Source organism: Monomorium pharaonis, chromosome 5 (assembly GCF_013373865.1).
Source record: "Monomorium pharaonis isolate MP-MQ-018 chromosome 5, ASM1337386v2, whole genome shotgun sequence".
In the NCBI taxonomy this organism is placed as follows: Eukaryota; Metazoa; Arthropoda; class Insecta; order Hymenoptera; family Formicidae; genus Monomorium; species Monomorium pharaonis.
This window is the reverse complement of record NC_050471.1, coordinates 11,943,632-11,953,948: the sequence shown is the minus strand read 5'-3', so window position 1 is coordinate 11,953,948 and position 10,317 is coordinate 11,943,632. Positions and strand designations below refer to the sequence as shown.

The 10,317-nt window shown below is 30.1% G+C and overlaps 1 long non-coding RNA gene across 4 annotated transcripts in view; it reads left to right on the top strand.

The window, feature by feature from the left end:
* The first annotated feature begins 437 nt into the window (after positions 1-437).
* The window catches only part of LOC118645883, a 32,875-nt gene continuing 22,995 nt past the window's right edge, over positions 438-10,317 (top strand). For 2 of the 4 annotated variants that reach the window (XR_004963527.1, XR_004963526.1), the window contains exons 1-3: positions 438-690; positions 1,702-1,970; positions 2,184-2,311. This is a non-coding gene — a long non-coding RNA (uncharacterized LOC118645883). Of the gene's footprint in view, positions 691-1,701; positions 1,971-2,183; positions 2,312-2,674; positions 3,407-10,317 lie in introns of those variants that run through there. The other 2 variants (XR_004963524.1, XR_004963525.1) reach the window with 2 other exon arrangements.

The window sequence follows — 10,317 nt, the reverse complement described above, 5'->3', positions numbered from 1 at the left end:
AACAGGCCTGGCTAGCTGGGATATTACACATAAACATAGTTACAAAATAAAAGATAAATATGAATAAAATTAGCAACATACTATTCATTATTATATAAAAGAAAATACTTTATCAATGATTTATTATAGAAATAAAATATAAAATAAAATAATTTTTTATACATATCCCAGGTAGTAAGATTTGTACAAGTAATATTTTGTAAATATTTGTAAATCTTTTATAAATATTTTTATAATATTTATGATAAATCTTTATAATCTGTCAAATTTAAGACCACAAAAATATTTATAAAATATTTGGATAAATATTTATAAAATATTCAAATAAATATTATAAATATTTTGTAAATATTTTATAAATATTGTGTGCTGTCTGAGATATAATTTAGCTTTATCAAAAGAACAGAACAAAAACATATTTTTATACGTTATTCTACATGTTATTTTGCATATGTAAAAAGCAGTAAAAAAACTGTAAATTTATATTTATTTATAAATATTTAACTATACGTTTCATGTTTTTGACATCTATTGAACTTATCTATTGAACAAATATGTATTCACGAGCATCAAATATTTATGGATCATCGCGAAGTGCTAGGTTGCGTACGATCTTCGAAGTCAAGCAGTGTCGACAGCGGTTCAGAGTTGGATGGGTGACCGCAGAAGTTTTATTAGGCAATGCCAAATGTGAGTATATTGTCAGCATATGAGCATTCATTATTTGACATATGTTGCCGTCATGTTGCTGTTAACATGCTGTTGATTGCGGATGGCATACCGATGATAACAAGTTGCCGTCAATTTGCTGTCAAGACGCTGTTAATCACGGATGGCAAATTGACAATACGAGTTGTCGTCAAGTTGCTGTCACAAATCACTTTTTTGCGAGTAGCAAATTGATGCTGACATGTTGCAATCAATTTGCCGTTGTTAGAATTAGAATTCACGTGAGTTCAGTTCGACAGACATAATGCTGACGCACCTTGTTCTAAGTTTGTCAAAATTAGTTGCTTCAATGATTGTTGGCGATTTGACAGCAAACTCGCTGCATTTGGCTATCTGGGGTATTGTCGATTTCTAATTATTAAAACAGTCTTAATTACTATCTCAATACACACGATATTTTCCGGACCTTTATACAATGAGTCCTAGTAAACATAGAAGCAATATTGCAACAATGTTATAACAATATTACAAAATTGCCACAATGTTGCTGCAATATTCTGTGTTTGCTGGCGTCGTTTGTGTCCGTCCTTAATTTTTATCATTTCTATAAATATATAGAAATTATTAAATGATTTGTATGTATCATCAAAATATATGTATATATTTATATATGTAATATTTTCAAATTTTATCGGTGCCTATAATTTATATGTAACTTTAAATATATTTATAATATCGATCTGTATCATTAATAAATAAATAAATATGTATATATATACATTATAATATATAATATATACATAAATCTCTTAATTACAATCATTTATAATATTGATTTATTATATTGTATTTTGTTTCATATAATAAATATATAATTTGATTCTGTATTTCAAATTTATTATTGCTCATAATCTTCTCCTTTATATTTTTTAAACATTTATTTTAGCAATAATTACGAATACTAGAGCATTAAAAAATATGTCCATTTGAGGAAAAATATGTCTTTTCAGATCCATTTCTGGTCCATTTCAGGTCCTGTTTTGGATGTCCAATGAACGTCTGAAGTTGTGAACAACGAGCGTTCATAGGACGTCCACTGGACGAATCTTATTTGGTTACTCAACAGATGTCCCGATGTCCAAGCTCGGACGTCCAGTGGACGTTCAATGAACGTTCATGTGCTGTCTGGGAAGTGTCACTCTATCTTGCAAAGCAATAAATTTATCGTTAAAGTTAAAACTAACAGATATATTGTCAAACCTATTATTGACAAAATACATAGCGATATGTTCCCTGTTTTGGTAAGCACAACTGCATATTTTTATATTTAAATAACGTATTTCTTAAGTAAATTTAAAGATAATTTATTGTTTGGGCTGCTAGTTCTACATACATTTCTTAGTTGTGAAAGTCACATAGCATATGTGTAAATCATGCAATATATAAAGGCAGTTATAAACTTATAAATATAATTTATAAAAACATATGATATTAAAACTAATTTTATATTACAGGATTCTGCCAATTATTCTTACATCATTCGAACAACTGTTCTTCTTAAAATTTAAAAAAACGTAAAGAATAACTGAAGGATAATATAACTTTATAAAAGCTGAAGAAATTTTCACAAGGATTAGAACAGGTAAGAATAAATTATAACCATTATATGTTTTTAGAATAAAATCGAGCAAATTAGAGATAGAAATAATCAAATGTTCCCTCTCAAGTTCCACTTTTGTGCACATTTCCAGAATAATCATACGCACATTCACTGGTCATTCTTAAATTATTCTATAAATAAAAATATCTTATTTTGTCTTTCGTCTCATATATGCCTAGTTTGTAATCTTTCGTCTTATATATGCCTCAATTTACAAACAATTAAGTTAGAGAATCAAAAATATAAATAAAAATTCTGAATGTGATCATTGTGAATGTATGAAGAGAATTGTATTAATTAGAATAAATTATTTTGGGAACAACAGAGTATTTAAATACTTTTTAGTTTTTAATGGAACTAAGAGCTTTATCAGTATATTTCTGAGGCGTATATCTGGCTGGCACAAAATGCATGACAGTTACTAAATAACTAAGACATACAGATGATCCTTGACATTCATAAACATATTTCCTATATTACAACCTGTGACCACATCATCAGTAGGTTAGTTGAGTGATATTAGTCTGTATACTTTGTTGTAATTGTTTCAGATTAGATTTCACGCTTTTTATTTATTTCAGTAATCTAAAAAAGATGGTTGTACAATACCTTTAAGAGCCACACAGTTACAATACAATATTAAAATAAAATTATAACATTTGTCATTATTCTCTTACCTAGCCTGCCATAAGATAATGACATACTTGAAGAACTAGGAAGTACCTTTGGATAATGAATTGCTTTTGATCCTTTTGATATGAATTGCTTTGCCAATTCTTTATACATATAATGGTTTGCTGAGCTTAAACAGGGATGAACTTCAGTGAATTTTTTATCAATAGCATACACCAGCTTACAAGAAAGAGAATTTTGGTGTAACAATTTTTTAATAATGTATTAATAAAATTTCTTACTGTTTCTCTTTAAAATTCGAATAATAAATATGATAATAATGATATGATAATCTCATCAAATTGCTTGTTCTTTAAATCTTTTGCAAAGGTTTTCTTGGAACAAGTTAGATTGTAATAGATACTTTTTCACACAAAAAAATAAACTGTTCACTTCATCCTATAACTTTTTTGGTAAAATTATGTTATTTGATACCTTCAAGATCCACATATTCTGTTCGGCACACTGTAAATTCCAAACTGTGAGAATCTCTCTTTTATATCTTTCTTTCCTTACTCGTCCACTCTTTCTTCTACTTTACGCTCAAATAAAGTGTTTCTTTCTCTCTTGCTTTTAATATAACTAAAAATAAAACATAACACAAAGTATTAATCTTATCTCAGAATACTTACTCCATACAAAAAAATAAAAATTTTGTGAGACTTATCTGATTATACAACCCATAGTGTTAGACTAAACTTCAAATTAAGCACAGCCGTATTTCCCTTCATGATGTAAAATATGCAAATTGTGCATAAAACTAAAAACTGACTTGCTACTAACCTCGCGCACGTCATCATGTTGCGGCGTTGCGCGTGCACCAGCAAAATAGCGAGATGTGTACATGCGCATGACAGTTTATTCGTACCAATCCTCGAATATTTTAAATACGTATTTAATATTCTATATATGGATTAGTGAGCGTTATATAATATTATTTATTATTTTCTTTTTACATAAAACTGAACTCAAATGGAAGCGCTTGCACTCATGTCACTACCCAGATAGCCAAGCGAGATTAAGCATATCGGGCAAATTAATGCACTGCATGTATGTTGTGAAGTTGCCCACAATTTGCTGTCATTGTAATTTAACGTGGAACGAAGTTAACATCAGGAGAGCAAATAACCTTCATGAGTTTATAAAATGATAAGTGCATGCATTGAAGAATAATAAACTTGTCACATCCCCTACAGCATGAAATATTGCTGCAACGTTGCAGAAATATTGCAATAGTGCATAATATAACCAATATTGCAGAAATATTGTAGCAATATTACAAATATAATATTCCCTAGCAAATGTTGCACAATATTGCAGCAATATTACAAATGTAATATTTCTTAGCAGATGTTGTGCAATATTGTAGCAATATTACAAATGTAATATTTCCTAACAGATATTGCACAATATTGTGGCAATATTATATTGCAACCGTGCAAAATTTATTTCCGTATAATCCGTATTTCTTAATCTAGAACTAACAATAAGTAATATTTTACATAGTTTTAAGGGACAAATAAAAAAATAGAGCAGGATATTTTTATTTTAAATTTTTATGTAAGATTAGAGCTAAAAGATACATAGATGTGCAACAAATTCTGTAATCACGACAGCGTTGCGTCCCATACTAGATTGAGTGAAGCAAGTCCAGAAGATGTTCACTCTGACTTATATATATAATACATTAATTAAACATGTGTGAACCATACATGCATGTGTAATTCTAGCGTATAAATTGATCAGGATGGGCATTTTCTGGACTTGCTTCATTTTAATGCTTACTTAAATCTAGAATAGAACGATATTCGATATCCGTTGGTGTATGTTAATTTAATTACTTTTTTAATTAATAATTTTTTTAATTATTGTGCCGTAACGGTATGACAATAAATTCATTTTCCGTTTTTCGTATAATACACATCTTACATATTATTTGATTAATTTAACCACCTGCAACATTTCCTTCATATTGCGCATTAACGTTTCAGAAATATTACAGCAATCTTACAAGAAATATTGCAGCAATATTGCTGAAATATTACAGAAATCTTACGGGGAATATTGCAGAAATATTGCAGACATATTGCACAATATTGTTTTGGAGCGGACATAGGAATATTGCTGTAATATTGCAGCAATATTTTCTGCAATATTCCAATCTTGCAAAATAATATTTCTGCAACGTTGCAGCAATATTTCATGCTGTAGGGGATTGATAGCAATTGTGCATGCATGTTGCCGTCAGTTTGTTGAATTCTAATGTAGAATTTTACATGATGTCAGAACAACAGACAGTTTGAGGAAACACCTTGGCTTTAGTTTGATAAAATTAATTGGGAATAAGTGACAGCAAAATAATAACACGTTGCCTTTATTTGGCTATCTGGGTATCATGTCCTGACAATTTCGGATTTTATAAAACTATAGGAGACGTTGTGATTGACGTTGAGACTGTGATTAACATCTGAAGCAGAGCTATAATTTAGTTCAACATTACGTGAAGTTTATTTAATGTTTTTCTCTTATTTTCCTTTGATCGTTTTTTATGTTTTTAAAAATTATTTTTAAAATATATTTACTAATAATCATAACGTATAATATATCTAAGGATAAACTAATTTGTCTTTCTTTTCTTTTTTGAAATAAACAATTTTTATTTCAAACACGCGCGCATTGATGTATACATCAAGTGTGCGTGTGTTTACGCATGCATACATACATACATATACATATATGCATACATCCGAATATGCTTACATGTATAGAATTGTTATGTGCACTTTGTCTTTTTTTAATATATTATTTATTTTTTAAATAAAATATATATTTGATTATAAATATGTATATGACATCGTGTATAAAATATCATGTTTGTTACATGCTACTCAATATTGTATGTGTATACCCCTACAGCATGAAATATTGCTGCAACGTTGCAGAAATATTATTTTGCAAGATTGGAATATTGCAGAAAATATTGCTGCAATATTGCAGCAATATTCCTATGTCCGCTCCAAAACAATATTGTGCAATATGTCTGCAATATTTCTGCAATATTCCCCGTAAGATTTCTGTAATATTTCAGCAATATTGCTGCAATATTTCTTGTAAGATTGCTGTAATATTTCTGAAACGTTAATGCGCAATATGAAGGAAATGTTGCAGGTGGTTAAATTAATCAAATAATATGTAAGATGTGTATTATACGAAAAACGGAAAATGAATTTATTGTCATACCGTTACGGCACAATAATTAAAAAAATTATTAATTAATTAAATTAACATACACCAACGGATATCGAATATCGTTCCATTCTAGATTTAAGTAAGCATTAAAATGAAGCAAGTCCAGAAAATGCCCATCCTGATCAATTTATACGCTAGAATTACACATGCATGTATGGTTCACACATGTTTAATTAATGTATTATATATATAAGTCAGAGTGAACATCTTCTGGACTTGCTTCACTCAATCTAGTATGGGACGCAACGCTGTCGTGATTACAGAATTTGTTGCACATCTATGTATCTTTTAGCTCTAATCTTACATAAAAATTTAAAATAAAAATATCCTGCTCTATTTTTTTATTTGTCCCTTAAAACTATGTAAAATATTACTTATTGTTAGTTCTAGATTAAGAAATACGGATTATACGGAAATAAATTTTGCACGGTTGCAATATAATATTGCCACAATATTGTGCAATATCTGTTAGGAAATATTACATTTGTAATATTGCTACAATATTGCACAACATCTGCTAAGAAATATTACATTTGTAATATTGCTGCAATATTGTGCAACATTTGCTAGGGAATATTATATTTGTAATATTGCTACAATATTTCTGCAATATTGGTTATATTATGCACTATTGCAATATTTCTGCAACGTTGCAGCAATATTTCATGCTGTAGGGGTAATTTTTTAAATATAAATTTTTTAAATGTTAGCTCTATATTTTGCTGTGCTTGCACTTGAACCGTGGCTGATCCTGCTGCCTGCTCAATGTAAAGTATTCTGCTTGCAAGTTTGCTTCCTTTCAAAATTAATCTTGATTTTTTTACATTTACGTTCTTTTTGGTCTGATTCTCCTTATTCTCCTTATTATCTTGATTACCCTGATTATCCTTGCCCTGATCTATATTTGCAAGAAAATTTAATTGTTTTTTTCGCCGTCTCTCTCTCTCTTTCTCTCTTTTTTTTTTGTGATCGCCATAACTGACTTCTTTTTTTACTTGCTATAAAAGTTTTATGTATTTTTGTAATATATTTACTTTACATTTATAATTATACAGGGTGTCTGGTATTTTTTTATGGGATTTTTATGAGCAGGTAGAGCGCATGAAACTGAACAGAAAGATCCTTACCATTTTTCCCTTTTTGCAATAGTTAACAAGTTAGTGACTTGTAAAATTTTCTGTATTAGCCCGGCCTACCGGCAAATGCAAGCGCGCTGAGCGCCCGACCGCGGCGGCTGCCCCTCCCCAGCGCTTGAACCTTGAGATTGCTAGGCGCGCGGGGGGAATTGTTACAACAAGCGACAATGGCTACGCACAAGCGACGCATAACGCTAAATTCTCCCTTCGAGTTATGATAGTTTCTTACCTTTTTTAATGAAAATAAAATTTTTTAACGACAAAAAGTATGTGTACGTGTACATACATGTGTACAAAAAATATCAGTACTAATGCTTAAAGAAGTGATTACTAAATTTATTTTTTTAATAAATAACGATTATTTTTAATAAAAAATATTTTTTTGATGATAGTCTTAAACGCCGTAAACTGTCATTATAAATTTTAAAAGAAGTTGTTATCATATGCTCAAAACAAAATTTATGCTTCTTCAAAAAATATTAGAAAATTTTATCGATTAAAATAGAAATGACAAGCAAATAAAATTTGTTTCAACTTTATATTCTTAATTAAAAATTAAATAACTAAGATATTTATATTTTTAATAAAATTAATCCTTGTGATAGATGTATAATACACGGAAAAAACTTTATGGTAAAAATTACTATGGTAAATAATAAACGCGGGCCAAGGAGGAATTATGAAAATTTTTATTATGTTTTTCATCAAATTACGACAATATTTACACTACTTATATGATATAATTTTCTGAAATTTCTTCTTACAATTCGTGGTTACTATCATAAATAATAAAATCATACATAAATTTACTATAAAATTTTCTCCGTATAAATTTACGAATATATGAATTTATTAAATGTTTGAAAACTTATAAACAATATTTATTTAATTTAAGAAAATTTTAGTTTGTAATGTGTGTGTGTGTGTGTGTGTGTGTGTGTGTGTGTGTGTGTGTGTGTGTGTGTGTGTGTGTGTGTGTGTGTGTGTGTGTGTGTGTGTGTGTGTGTGTGTGTGTGTGTGTGTGTGTGTGTGTGTGTGTGTGTGTGTGTGTGTGTGTGTGTGTGTGTGTGTGGAGGGGGGGATACATACATACACGAGCTAAAGAATAATCACTTTGTGACAGGAAAATGATTATTCCTTAATTCAAGAATTGGTTTGTAATTTGTGTGTAATTTGTGTGTGTGTGTGTGTGTGTGTGTGTGTGTATGTGTGTGTACATACGCAAAAATGTTAAACATTATTTGTTTTATGTAAAGTGTGGTGTTTATTATCAACAGAATACTCTTTTCAGTCATTAAAGATAAAATAATTATTTAAAAAAATACAATTAAAAGTAAATAATTGATTTTTTTTAAACTAGAATCATATTTTTTACGTGTACGTGTATAGTAATCAGCGTAAATAGTAATAGTGATATAAAATCGCAGAACTAAGGCATAATCATTTTCCTGTCACGAAGTGATTATTCTTTAGCTCGCGTATGTATGTACAAGGATTAATTTTATTAAAAATATAAATATCCTAGTTATTCAATTTTTAATTAAGAATATAAAGTTGAAACAAACATTTTATTTGGTTGTCATTTCCATTTTAATCGATAAAATTTTCTAATGTTTTTTGAAGAAGCATAAATTTTGTTTCGAGCATATGATAACAGCTTCTTTTAAAATTTATAATGACCGTTTACGACGTTTAAGACTATCATCAAAAAAATATTTTTTATTAAAAATAATTGTTATTTATTAAAAAAATAAATTTAGTAATCACTTCTTTAAGCATTAAAACTGATATTTTTTGTACACATGTATGTACATGTACACACATACTTTTTGTCGTTAGAACATTTTATTTTCATTAAAAAACGTAAGGAACTATCATAACTCAAATGGAGAATTTAGCGTTACGCGTCGCTTGTGCGTAGCCATTGTCGCTTGTTGTAACAACTCCCCCCGTGCGCCTAGCAATCTCAAGGTTCAAGCGCTGGGGAGGGGCGGCCGCCGCGGCCGGGCGCTCAGCACGCTTGCATTTGCCGGTAGGCCGGGCTAATACAGAAAATTTTACAAGTCACTAACTTGTTAACTATTGCGAAAATGGAAAAACGGTAAGGACTTTTCTGTTCAGTTTCGTGCGCTCTACCTGCTCATAAACATCCCATAAAAAAATACCAGACACCCTGTATAACCCACACAGCACACATCTTTCAGAAAGCTTTCTGAAAGATATCGGAAAGATATCTTCTGAAAGATGTGCTGTATGGGAAACTAAAAGAGTATAAAGATATTTTAAAATTAACCTTTTTCCATATTAGCGGTCTGGCCTCTCTTCTTGATGTGCACCGTGTGACTGCCAAGAACCAAATGCCACAATTTTTCTGCTGATCCTTTCCTCCACTTTTTTATGATGATGTTTTGTTAAATCGCGGAAACCGATTAGCGTATGGCGAAAGCTTTGTTCTTTGCCGCAAAGAGATTTTGAGTCGTCGCGCCGCCGCGCCGCTATGACCCACCACCGCGACACTTTTGCAATGCCGCCTTCTGATATTTTTTTTTCTTTACGCACATAGCAAGCACTCATATACAATCATACACATGAACTCATACATACATATTGTTGCGCTCATTAGATCAGTCAGCCTGGCCGATCAATATATTGATTTTTGAGAAGAGCGTTCTCAGATAGCAAGGTGTTGTCTAATTGACGGCATTTTTTGGTCATTTTATGACGAAACAGACGTCATAATGTCGAGATAAAATGATGTCTAAATGTCGTAAAACTGACGTACATTTGTCTCATCTTAACGACGTCATATATTGACGTCAAAAATACGTCATTATTTTCATATTATTGACGTCATTTTCAAAAAGCTAGTATCGTACATTTGACGGTATTTTATTGTTATTTTTATGACAAAACATAGGTTTTTAGATTACA